This window comes from Python bivittatus, unplaced genomic scaffold, assembly GCF_059951505.1.
Source record: "Python bivittatus isolate LINGU-HERP-01145 unplaced genomic scaffold, Pbiv_v1 ctg000200_np1212, whole genome shotgun sequence".
In the NCBI taxonomy this organism is placed as follows: domain Eukaryota; kingdom Metazoa; phylum Chordata; class Lepidosauria; order Squamata; family Pythonidae; genus Python; species Python bivittatus.
The window spans coordinates 10,534,735-10,546,742 of NW_028277040.1; the positions used below are offsets into that span (position 1 = coordinate 10,534,735).

Genomic DNA, 12,008 nt, shown 5'->3' on the forward strand with positions numbered 1-12,008 from the left:
CTAGATTTTTTAAACTGACCTTGCCAGCCAAGCCAAAAACCATAATTACCAATCCCCTTCTCCCCAAGCAACCCCTTCATGGGAAGGATTGTTGAGAAGCATGTTGGCTTCTGTGCCAGTATTTCAATATTCCTACTTTTTTACTTTCCTCAGTTGTTTTTCTACTCTGGAGCAGGTGGGGACCATATTAGGTTACTTTGGTCCTGCATGGTCAGGGCCCTGAATATAAGGTTCATTGGTCTATACAGATACCACACAATTCTCAAACCTTAGCCTTAGAACTGGGAATGTGGCAGGAAGATATTATTCCATCTCTACCGTTTCAAAGCTGGGAGGTAGTACAGTTCTGGTCAGACAGCAGATGGAGCCCTGCTTGCCAACCACTGGATCACAGTCCTTTGTTGTTGCTTTTCCCCAGTAAACTAAAAGGGAAAGATCATGACGAATTATGAATTAAGAAACTGTAGGTTGCAATGTTCATTGATGATCAGTTTTCCTATATTGCACCATACAAATACAGAGCTAAAAGTAATGCACTGTGACCTTTGAATGTCACATTCTGTTCTCTGTGGCATCAGATACAACTTCTGGTAGATAGATTGGTTTTGAGAAATCACAAGGGAAAGAAAAACACTGCTTCTAATTGTAACTGAAATGCGCTTTATTCCCCGCAGCTGAAACTGTTTTGCATTTATCGGAGAGCTGCGCTGTATTTAAGGTGGAACAAAAAAGGCTTTGTGGTGGAATTCTGAATATGGTACATTAGGAATCTGGTAAGGAAAAACTTAATGGCTGGTAATGGCTTAATAACAAGTTTCTAAATAAGTAGCTTAGTCTCTTTGAGTATTTTTAGTAAATGGATTTGGGAACAGTGCAAAAGTAATCCCCAATGGCCAATTAGAGTCTCTTAATTCAACAAAGGCATTGTAAACGGGGAGCTAGAGATACTGTAAATAAACATACATTTGAGAGAGGAATTTGAATAGCTAAACCAATAGAAAATCAGCCCTGATTTTCAGCTTTGTCAAATATTTCTCATAAATTGGGAGGGGGGAGTTGAAAAGAGAGGAACCCATACACAGTGAAGAACAATGTACTTTTTGTTCTATTTCATGGCACTTATCTTGAGGAAGAAAGTAAGTAAAACAATGTACGTACGTAGAAGAACGTCAAAGCTTTATTGACATTTCCTCCTCCAACTCAGTACTATGATTATCAGTTCCTTCCTTCTTAATCTTCCTTGTAGGAGGAGAGCCATGTTAGTCTATAGTGGCAAAAAATCAGGAAGAGTCTGGTAGCACCTTTTCTGATTAACAACATTTAATAAAAGGCATAAGCTTTTGTGCACTTCATCAGATGCATGAACCCCCCTCACTTCACCTCAATTGAAATCCTGTATCAGTCTAGCCACTCCATGCATCTGATGAAGTAAGCTGCAGGTCATGAAAACTTAAGCCTTTTAATGAAATGTTTTAATCAGAAAAGGTGCTACCAGACTCCTTCTACTTAATCTTCAAGCAATGTCTGCTAGACAGTTATGACAAACTCCAAAGCTAGAAATATAGAAGAATGCAGGTCTGTTTTATAATGTATGAATGGTATTCCCTCCTTCCTTTACACTACTGTATATTTTTTCTTTCTGGGAGGAATGGCTGGGAGGTTCATCTTTGATGTGCCAATGAAGTGAAACATCTGCCTTTCCACTGCAGTTAACGTTGGTGCTGTGCCTGCCCAATTTTGATCCTTACGAAAGCCCTGCCGAGTGTGCAAACTGTGCCTCAATTAAAAAAGATGGGAGGGCACATACGGCAGATGAGTAGCAGGAAGTGCACTGGGATTTGGTTTGATAAGTTTCCATCAAGCAAGAGGATCAAGTGCAAAGCAGACAACTGTGGCTAATGCACTCATGAGCAAATATTTAATAAGTCAAGAATCAGATCAAACAATAACAGTCTGAGAGGGCTTGTTGTTTTCCTGCCATGTTTGTAGTCAGGTCTGACTGAACAGTGGATGTCAAGCAAAAGCAACCTTTCTCAACAGATGTGGCAACGCTTTGTGAGGCCAAGGTAATATGGTCCATCTGGCCTGAGGATGGGATGCATAGCACATGTCCATCATGCCAAGCTTCTGAACTGGCCTAGGCAGTTGTGCCATTAGGAATGAGCAATTACTTAATTTAATTTATCAGACATTGCCCGACTCCGACCAACTCTGAGCTATTGTTTATGTTTTACTCTTATACTGTTTATTGTTTGTGTTTTATGATTGTTTATGTTTCCATGCCATGAGAAGTGTCATCTGCTTTTCTGCAGATCCTACTGGTCCCCAAGGCAGGAAAGATGCCAATTCTCTTTCCAGCAGGTAAATGTAAGGTTACTATTATGCCCATTTGCATAACTCAAATTGGCTTTCATGCACCCACTCCATTATACAGTGATGAGTCTGTTTGTCTATAGAAATCTATCCTCCACCAATTTCTGAAGCAAAAGGAAGGCAGTTGAATCACTGTCACAGGTCACCATTTTAATATAAAATACATCAATTAGAATATTAAGCTCCTAGAACGTCTGCTTGACCTGATTACAGTGTGGCTGCAACTCAGATGCTTTTACCAAGGTATTACTTTCTAGTCCTAGATAAGCTTCATTGGGTTAGATCAGGTTTCTCCAACCTAGTGTTCTCTAGGTGTGTGAGATTTGGGATTGAAGACATTTGCCATAGATTGATTTCTTTTTTGCTTTCTTTGGAGTGGCATGGCATGATCCCCCAATTCAAACTTTATCACTGCACAGCTGGCATGCAGTGGGTAACTACAAGGGGCAGGACCTTTTAAGTTTAGTACCAATTTATAAATGGTCTTCTTAGAGAGCTGCCTGGCTCCATATTTAACATTCTTGGCTTTTACGGAAATGCAAGATGACACTACATAAGAATTTCAGATGTTGAAAGTATGATCTTACCTATAAATCTACCTCAGGAGCCTATTGCAAGTTAATGATGTTTGGCCCAAAAATACTTTATGACTTGAGAGAGTAGATGGTATTAGCTAAAGTTATCTGGTCATAAAGGTGTCAAACATGAGATGTGAATTACAGATACTCCTTGTTTAGTGACTGCCTCATTTAGCAACCACTTGCAGCTATGACGGTGATGAAAAAGTAACTTTATGACCAGTCCTTGCATTTACAACCTTCATAGCTCTGTAAAGCTGAAGTAAGATCACAAGCACAGTTGTCGTTTCACTTAATGACCACTTCACTTAAAACCAAGTTGCTTGTCCCAATTGTAGTTGCTAAACAAGGACTACCTGTATTATGTAAACAGATTAGGAAAAAAGTATTAAGAGATATGATGCACCCAGTACTCTAAAATGGACAGCTAATACCCCATTAGTTTTGTAAGGTTCAGATACACGGGTAGTCCTCATTTAGCAATCACAGTTGGGACCAGCAACTTGATTGTTAAGCGAAGTGGTCATTAAGTGAAACTGCAACTGGGCTTATGATGTTACTTCAGCTTTCCTTTGCTTTACAGAACTGTGAAAGTCATAAATGCAAGGACTGGTTGCAGAGTTACTTTTTCATCACCATCATAACTGTGAATGGTTGCTGTATGAGGCAGTTGCTAAATGAGGGCTACTTGTAGTAGATTTCAGTAGCTTTCCAGTCAGTCACTCATGCCCTGGTCATCTCTCAGCTAGACTATTGCAATGCGCTCTACAGGGGGCGACCCTTGAAGAGTATCCGGAAGTTACAGCTGGTTCAAAATGCAGCCAGGCAGATGATATTAGGTGCCCCTAGGATGGCACATGTAACACCTTTGCTGCGGGAGCTGCATTGGGTGCCGGTTTGCTTCTGTGTCCAATTCAAGGCATTGGTTATCACCTTTAGAGCCCTACATGGCATGGGTCCAGGTTACCTTAGGAACTGTCTCATCCCCATTACATCAACCTGTCCCATCTGGTCAGGCAGAGAGGGCATGTTGCGGACCCCGTCAGTGAGAGAATGTTGGCTGGTGGGGCCCAGGAGGAGAGCCTTCTCTGCCGTTGCCGCTGCCCTTTGGAATATTCTCCCCCCAGAGAATATTCCTGACCCTCCTGGCTTTTTGAAAAGGTTTAAAGACCTGTCTCTGCCAGCATGCATGGGGCAACATGAGCTCTAACCGTCCCTGGGGGTGGTTAGTGCCCTGATGATGCTCCCTGAGTTTTTTGTCAACTCTCCATCTTCTTGAAAGTTACTTATTATTAGGATTGTTTTGTATGGTATTTTAATGAATTTTATCTTTGCTGTAAACCGCCCAGAGTCATTTCAACAAGATGGGCGGTGACAAATTTGACATATAAATAAATAAATAAATTTGGAAAGCAGTTGTCTTGATGTAGAAATGCTAGTGTAATCTTTTGATACTATTCTAACTTGTAATAGATCTGTGTGAGGCTACAATAAGAAGAATACATCTTTTGCCTCAGATAATGATTAAAAACAAAGTGCTGTGTTTAAAACCTACAGAAGCATACACCCCTAGGAAAATTTGATAGTGTACTGGAGTGCGTCCAGCAATTGTTAAGTAAACAGCTTAGTTAAAACAGAGTTACATAAGGACTTTTTGAATACAGAACAATAGCTTATATGAACTCATGAAAACTTGGCTTTTAATGACTAACTTTGCTAGGGTCTGAGAGCAGTCGGGCTTCTTTGGGTGTGATATGAGTAGAACTGATCACCTTTAATTTTTTTCTTGCTACTGATGCTTTCACCACTACTGTTGCTGTGGCTTTAATTAGACTGTTGTGACATCATCATCATCATCATCATCATCATCATCATCATCATCATCATTATTAATTTTTTTATGAACTGCTTTGACTTTATATGAAGGCAGATGGAATACCTGCTTCATTTTTTAACCAATAGCCCTTTACTGTGCTCCTTAACTATCATTACATTTTCTCTTTTATTGTCAACTTATACAGAAAAAGTAGGGGTCTGAAAATGTGCCTTTGAAAAGCTGAGACCGCATGGCATACTTGTTAAGAAAAGGTGTTTTTTTTTTTTGTCTTCCCTTTGTTGTCTTCTTTTTTTTAATGATTAACCAAATCTGTCACTGCAAAATGTTAAAATGGCTACAAATAATGAACCAAATCTGCCTGTAATCAGCAACTTTAGCAATTGGAGAGCCCACACCATTCTCTCCTTGGAGCATTTATTTTCCTTGGCTAATCTTTTATTAAGAGTAGAAGCTTCAAATCTGAGATACATGCACACAGAATAATATGAAAAAAAAATCTGTATTATATACCAAGTCTTCTACATCCTTGAAATGCTCTATGTAATGCATATGGATATGTTTGGAGTGTCATTTTTACTTCCAGATTTAACTTAGTGTTAGAATACAGCAAATGAGAAATCTCTTCTGTGTGAATATTTCCCAGTACACAAGTGGTACACACTATTAAGAAAGGACAAATTAGTTTGGGATTTCAATGATGCTGAAACAATTTTTCTCCATGCTTTGGAAAGATGCTATAAAGAGGCAGTAAAGCACAGTGTTAATAATGATGCCCAGCCCTACAAATGCTTTTATAGTTCTTTTAAAATACTAGTGTTCCAAGTGAAACTAGCTGAACTACTGATTTCTATTCAGTTCAGTGCATGTCAATCTGTATGCCTGCTTTTCTTGCATGACCTCAACACTTATATATTCTGGGGAATTGTGATTGAAAACTAGGGCTGGAATCCAACTTGCACAACCCACTAAAATGGTCTTCTGTCTGGTAACCTGTACCGATATCTGAAAGGCCTGTAAATGTTAACTTATGTCAACTCTACCCATAATATAGGTAAAGGCAGACTCCACTTAGGTTATATTCTGGTCCCATCTCCAAACTGTCCCTTTCTCCCATCCATTTGTTTTAAATTAGTTATAACCTGGATATGCTCAGCTGCCCTGACCAAGATATCCTATTAGAGAGGGTCAAACGTGTCCAGGCTTTCCTTGCTTGGAATGACCTGGAAATAATCTACCTATTTTTCATCCCAAAGACAGAAATGATCATTTCATAAATCATTTGGGAAAACAAATAAAACTTTTCTCTCTGCCACCTTCTTACTGGTGTCCTCCCCACCCTCCCTGGTGTTTATCTGCAAATGGAGATGGGCAACAACAACTGCAGTGAGTCAGATAGAGGGAGGGATTTTTTAAAAGACTTTCCCCACTATTTTGAAGTGGTGTAGAGGAGCAGCGATGCTTGGGAATTGCATCAGGAAGACAAAATGGAGGAATAAAGACACTGTTGTGGTGGTAGTGGTGGTGGGGAGTCTTCATTCACACTACTGTTATCTTTCCTGGTAGGTTAGCAAAAGGAATGATGTGGAGACTGTTTGGGAGGCAGGAAGAATACTCAAGGATTGTTGTAGTGGCCTTGAGGAGGAGAGGAAATGGCTGGGATAGCATGAGGGTAAGCAGAGAATCCTTTTCTCAGTTGAAGTATTGATCTGAGAAAGATAAGGCCTGAGAGGGCTTAGAAAATTGCTTTTCTATGGTAGGGTTTATTTTTGAGTCAGGCTCAAGAATATGTCCCTAATCATTATTTCTGAAATCCAAACTTGATCCTGAGATCAAGCAACATCAAGCGAAATGTGGTTCAAAAGTTGTGTACCTCCACATAAAATGCTCCTCCATATATCTGCATGCACCTGCAATATGTCAAAACACTGCCAAAAGAGGGTTTGCTATGATGATTGACAACTGCAAAGAAGTTTGGCAGGAGAAATGAATTTTTCTTGCCTTTGAGTGCTGTTTTGCACAAAGATATAGAAAGAATCAGAAGGATCCCCCACCTACCTCAATGTTGAGCCTGAAAGTCAAGCAGATAAGCAACTGATAGATCACTGTTCCTAATTAAAATACTGTATTTTCTTAAAATGTGTGTGCAGATCTTGAGGCTATTTCCTAGAAAAGTGCTAGATCATTAAGAACAGCACAGAAAGTAACCATCGTATCTTCTTTAGCTATGGCGTCATCAACAGAGTGCTCTGTTTATGTTTTCCTTTCCTTCCTCATTTTGTGGGAAGTTGCTATGGGCTTGTAGAGGCCTTGTTTGATCATGGTGTTTGTGTGGCCATTTACAGCACAAATGGGCAACTTATTTCTCTTAGAGGGCCAAACTGTCACTGGGCAAGTATATTAGGATCCATGCCATCATTACAAGGAACTATGGTCCTACAGACATGAGTTTCCTAATGAGTTTCTCTCTCATTTCTTTTAGGTATGATGGATGAACAGATGGAAGGAAAGCATGGAACTGTATTTCTTTATATAACAGCAGCAAGACTCCTACTGTATAGGCACAGAAATAGAAGGATTTACAAACACCTACAACTAAAGAATGGATAGTGAAGTTAATGGAGCTGGCGAAATTGACTACTTTGATAAAAGAAAAGACTTTGAAAGGCTTTGTTTCTATTTGGAAACCGCTTTTAGACATTTTGCTTGAAACTGAAAGAAATGAAATTGTAATTTTGGGATTTGATGATTGATATTTTTTAATAGCTATAGAAATACTTTGTTTTAGTTTAAATATTAGTAAGAGTAAGAGGTGAATGTATTATATACCTGTTCCTGTACCAAAGACAGTCAGAAGTTATCCTCTTTTCCTTTCCTTTCCTTTTTTCCTTTTGCACTTTAAATTCTGTTCATGTTCTGATCTTTTCTCTTTTTCAACTATTTTTTTTTTGTTTTCTTATATTTTATTACTTGTTGAAATTTAATAAAGTTCTTTGATGAGTTTCTCTCTCTCACACACTGCACAAACATACAGTTTACAATATCATTTTGCATCTAATTACTCAATTTACTCCATGGTTATTTATTTCTCTAAAACTTTCTACAACATGGGAACTGAAGTCCCACACATCTGAAAGGTACTGGGTTAGAGAAGGCCACTCTAATATTTCATTTTAGACTCTTCATCGAATTGGAGTAGCTTCTGGCATTTAAAATACAGTACATAAAATCAAACAATCATAGCACAAATAATTTATGCAATTTCATCTGCACGAGAGAGAAGCTAGTTAGAAACCTGTCTTAGATGAGGTGCGTATGCATGTCTGCATGTACAACATGGGGCAGGCAGGAACAGAATATGAACACTAAAATTACTTCAAAAGATTTTCAATGAAGAATATAAAAACTGACTGATCTCTTGTGAAGTGTGCTTTTATCCCTTGCAAATAGGGAGAGGTTGGCTGAATATGCAAATGGGCTAAAGGAGGGGATGTGGGATGTGGACATAATGAGGCACTCTGGGGAAGCATATGGCATCCACCAGCCAATTATCACTGGAAATACAGTCTCTACTTCTAATAAGATCCCCTTACCTTGAAATCACTGAAATGTTGTTTATTCTGAGAGAGTAATTAAAATCAGAGGATGGAGAACTGGAGTCAGCTATTTTGGAAAGTTGTACTGCTAAATATGCTAGGCCTAAAATCATAGAATCACAGGATTGGAAGATATCTTGGAAATCAGTCCAACCCTCTGCCCAGTGTAGGAATCCTCACACTACCCCAGAAAAATGGCTGTCCAATCTTTTCTTGAAAATCTCAGTGATGAAGCACTCACCACTTCAGGAAGCAGACTGCTTAACAGCTCTCACAGTCAGGAAATTTCAAGTTTGGATTTCTTTCTTAAGTCTCCACCCACAGATTGTTATCTTACCTTAAATCCATATCCTCCACCTTATGACATCATTTCATGTATTGGAAGACTGTTATCAAGTCTCTTCTTAGCCTTCTCTTCTTTAGGCTAAACTTAACAAGTTCCTTTAACTGCTCTTTGTAGGATTTAGCCTCCAAGGCCCTTACCATCCTTGTCTTCTCTGCACTCTTTCCGGTTCCGCAGCATCCTTTTTGTATTGTGGTGACCAGAACAGGAGACAGTATTCCAGGTGTGGTCTGAGGAGTGCAGTGCAGAGTGGCACTATCACTTCCCATGATCTTGACATTATACCTCAGTTGATGCAACTCAGAACTGCATTGGCTCTTTTGGCAGCTGTGGCACATTGCTGGCTCATGCTTAATCTGTGGCCTACTGAGACACCCAGATCATTCTTGCAAATACTGCTGCTAACCCAGCTATTGCTTATCATGTACCTGTGCCTTTTTTTTTTTCATGTCTAAGTACAGAACCTTACATTTCTCACCATTGTTGGATAGGACCCAGCATTCAAGTCTATCAAGATCCTTTTGAATCTTGCGACTATTTCCTGGGGTATTAGCAACCCCTCCCCCCAGCTTTTGTGTCATCTACACATTTTATGAGCATCCCTTCCATTCCCTCATCTAAGTCATTTATTAAGATGTTGAAGAGTACTTGGTCCAGGACAGAATCCTGAGGTACCACACTGCATTCCTCCTTCTTTGTGGACATAGACCCATTAAGGATCATGTGTTGGTTATGGTTGTTCAGCCAACTGTGAATCCATTTGGTAGTAGGACCATTCCTCCCACTTTGTTTCAGTTTATCAAGAAGGAAGCTATGGTCTACTTCATCAATTGCCTTACTAAAGTCTAAGTACACTACATCTGTAGCATTCCTTTGGACTACTAATCTAGTCACACTGTCAAAAAAACAATAAAATTTGCCTGGCATGACCTATCTTTATCGAATCCATGCTGGCTTCTGGTAATAACCCTGTTAGCTTCTAACTGCTCACAAGTCTACTGCTGGATTATCTTTCCAGGATTTGTCCAGGCATTAATGTCAAGATGATTGGTCTGTAGTTTCCTGTGTCTACTTTTTCTCTTTTTAAAATAGTGGAATAACATTGGCTCATCTCCAGTCTTCTGGCACTTCCCCTGTGCTCTAGAATGTCTCAGATATTTCAGTCAGTGGTTCTGAGATGATGTTCACTCTTTTCTTTTATACCCTAAAATGTAATCCAGCTGGTCCAGGAGACTTGAATTCATTCAAAGCAGCTAGGTATTCTCTCACCATTTCTTTACTTATTTTGATCTGCGTTTTCTTTTGCTCCCTACAGTACAGCTTCTGACAAGTTGGACCTCTTTTTCCTTTTATGAAAAAGTAGTTGCAAGGTAGGAATTAAGCAGCTTAGCCTTTTCCCTGTTGCCTGTCACCATCTTGCCATTTTCTCCAACCAGTGAGCCAATTGTTACCTTGAGAAAAAGGAAATAACTCGTCTAGGATGTGGTTTCTTTTCCAGACTATACCAATTTTGACTACAGATTTACCATTTAAGTAGTGGCAGAGAGATATCTCTAAGTTCATTTGGCAAGGTAAAAAACCGAGAATTAAATATAAACTGTTACAAGATGCTAAGGAATGAGGAGGCTTGGGTCTGCCTAATTTAAAATTGTATTTTGATGCTTGTTGTTTGCTTTGGATGAAGGATTGGATAACCCTAGAGAATAAAAAATTATTACAACTTGAAGGTCATGAATTAAGATTCAGATGGCATGCTTATTTGTGGTATGATAAAGTTAGTTAATAAGGATTTTAAAAACCACTATATTAGGAATGCCTTACTGCGGATCTGGAATAAATATAAGGTAAGATTGTCTCCCAATGTACCTTTGTGGTTGCCACCTCAGGAAGCATTTACTAGAAGAGAAAATGTGGGAGAAATGAAGTGGTTAAAATATAAGGACTTGTTAAATTTTGAGGAGGGTGAACCAAGTTTCAAAACAAGAGAACAGTTAGAGTTAGGTTTTATATGTCATTGGCTTACTCATATGCAATTGTTTGAATGTTTCAAGCTGGACAAAGAGAATTATAGATCTGCTAATGAAACATCTTATTTTGAGATTCAACTTTGTACAAATGATGAACATATTATTGCTAAAATGTATAAGATATTGTTACAGATGAATCTAGATGATGAACCTGTCAAGGAATGTATGACCAAATGGGCTAAACACTTCAGATACAATATTATGTTGGAAAAATGGGAAAATATATGGAACACAGGTTTGAAATTTACATTGAATTATAATTTAAAATAATTTTTTTATAAAATGATGTATCGTTGGTACTTAACTCCTGATAAGTTATCAAAAATGTATGCTGGTGTAACAAATGTTTGTTGGAAATGTTTGCAGGGTGAAGGAACCTTTTATCATCTTTGGTGGACCTGTGAAAAGGCTAAAAAATTTTGGAATCAGATATGTATTGGTGTTCAAAAGATTTTTAAAGTGAGCATTCAAAAAATACCAGAACTGTTTTTATTGGGTTTGATCGAGAAAGGACTGGAGAAACAACATGGAACTTTTTCTTTTGTATATGATCACAGCTGCAAGACTGTTATATGTGCAAAGATGGAAGGATCCACAAATATCTACAGTGGGAGAATGGATCATTAAACTAATGGACTTGGCTCAAATGGCGAACAGCGTTAATAAGAAATAATACTGTTTCTAAGTTTGTCTCCTCATGGCAACCCTTCTTAGATTATGTGCTTGTGTGGAAAAAAAACGAGACTTTGATTGTGTGTTTTAATGATTAGATGGTTTGTGTTGATAGAAATAATGTGAATTTGGATTAATTAGTGGTAAGAGATTAACTTTCTTTTAATTTGTATCTATCTGTATTGGAGATAGTCAGAAGTCACTTTCTGTTTCATCTTTCTACCTATTCTCACTATTTTAGTTTTTGTCTTTTTTCTTTTAGTTCTATTGTCTTTGCTATACTCTCTGTTTTGTATTTTAATTGTACTTTCTATATATTATAATAAAAGTTTTATCAGAAAAAGGAAATAACTTTTCTGTTATTTTGGCATGTGCTCATGCTGAACTTCCTGACCCCTTCCTTGCAGATTCGGGCTATTTCCTGATATTCTGCATTTGGTATCTATTACTTAAACTTGTCCCTTTTGCTTCTCAGTTTGTTGGAGAGATCTTGCTGTAGCCATGCTGGTCTCAGCATGAGTCTCCCCTTTTTTTCTGTTTGGTATTTTTGCATTTGGGACTGAATTATCTCATTTTTCAGGATTT

The 12,008-nt window shown here is 38.4% G+C and overlaps 1 long non-coding RNA gene across 1 annotated transcript in view; it reads left to right on the plus strand.

Moving 5' to 3' along the window:
- Window positions 1–11,704, plus strand: part of LOC148216535 (uncharacterized) — a 119,982-nt gene extending 108,278 nt beyond the window's left edge. Inside the window, exon 3 of the long non-coding RNA XR_015795188.1 lies at window positions 7,268–11,704. This is a non-coding gene — a long non-coding RNA (uncharacterized LOC148216535). The remainder of the gene's footprint in view (window positions 1–7,267) is intronic.
- Window positions 11,705–12,008: the final 304 nt, after the last annotated feature.